Below are 1,053 nucleotides of genomic sequence, written 5' to 3'. Positions count from 1 at the left end.
CTTGGTAAGACGGCGGAGCGTGGAATTGGTTCGTCGTAGACGAAAATCTCTACAGCCCTTCGTAATATAACGAATGGGGCTCCTCGCCGGGGGTAAGTTCCCGGGGTCCTCATCTGCACGGACTATGGCGAATTTCGAGGGACGTTTCACCAAACGAGTGCGCCAGGGTAGCAATTCAAGGATTTGTCACGGGTGCGTAAGGTACACCGTGTATATCTATAGGGGTGGCGGACAATGGACCACCTACGTTAAAACTTACGAGTGACTTCCCACGTTAGCGTTTGTCATTTTGTATATACCAGAATATATATATATATATATATATATATATATATATATATATTATAAACGTATAAGACATACATATATATATATACGTATATACGCATAAGAGATTTAAGCACGGCGCTGGTGCGAAATTTGCATTCTCACGTTCCTCCATGCTGCCTCCTACCCACCACTTGAACCATAGGGGTTGATATTCTGGTGCAAGGTGGGTAAAGGCCATACGACCCACCGCATTCACACGTTAACCGACCACGTCTTTCAAGAGTGCATCCCTGATAACTCCACGCGTATCTCGGCCGATTACAATTTCTTGCTTAACTTTGCAGCTTCTCTTTATTTTTTTGCCTTGGCTCTCGTACCTCATGCGCTTCTATTCCCATCGTATTACGAGTGTCCTTAAGGGAGTACCTCCTTAACGGGTCCTCTTTGGGCTTCCACGGTTGGAAGCTGTGCCGTTAATGTTTTCTTTTTTTTTTTTTTTCCATTCCCTTTCTTTTACCTTTCATTGTCTTCCTGCTTCGGCGAGCCGGAGCAAAGGGAGGGAGGTGGAGCATCCGAACGCGCGTCTCGGTGAACCGAGGGAAGAGACGTAGGACGAGAACGAGGGAGCGAGAGAGAGGTGACTATGTAAGAAGAAAGGTGGGGAGAAAGTAGATCAGTTTGACGACAGGGCTATTCTTTCTCGAAACTCTCCTTTGTACGGGAGCCGCTACCGGTTTGTCGAAAAAAAAAATTTTTTAAAGTATCCTTCTGACCCCCCCCCCC

The 1,053-nt window shown here is 46.3% G+C and overlaps 2 protein-coding genes across 13 annotated transcripts in view; one reads left to right on the top strand and one right to left on the bottom strand.

Moving 5' to 3' along the window:
• LOC107262948 (protein Wnt-5b) overlaps positions 1-1,053 on the bottom strand; it is a 194,167-nt gene that overhangs the window by 27,256 nt on the left and 165,858 nt on the right. The window lies entirely within an intron of this gene.
• Positions 1-1,053, top strand: part of LOC107262949 — a 91,706-nt gene that overhangs the window by 8,682 nt on the left and 81,971 nt on the right. The gene's annotated exons all lie outside the window — the stretch shown is intronic.

The sequence above is a fragment of the Cephus cinctus genome, unplaced genomic scaffold, assembly GCF_000341935.2.
Source record: "Cephus cinctus unplaced genomic scaffold, Ccin1 Ccin1_scaffold0129, whole genome shotgun sequence".
Lineage (NCBI taxonomy): Eukaryota > Metazoa > Arthropoda > Insecta > Hymenoptera > Cephidae > Cephus > Cephus cinctus.
The sequence above is the reverse complement of the archived record's forward strand: the minus strand, read 5'-3'. Positions and strand labels throughout refer to the sequence as shown.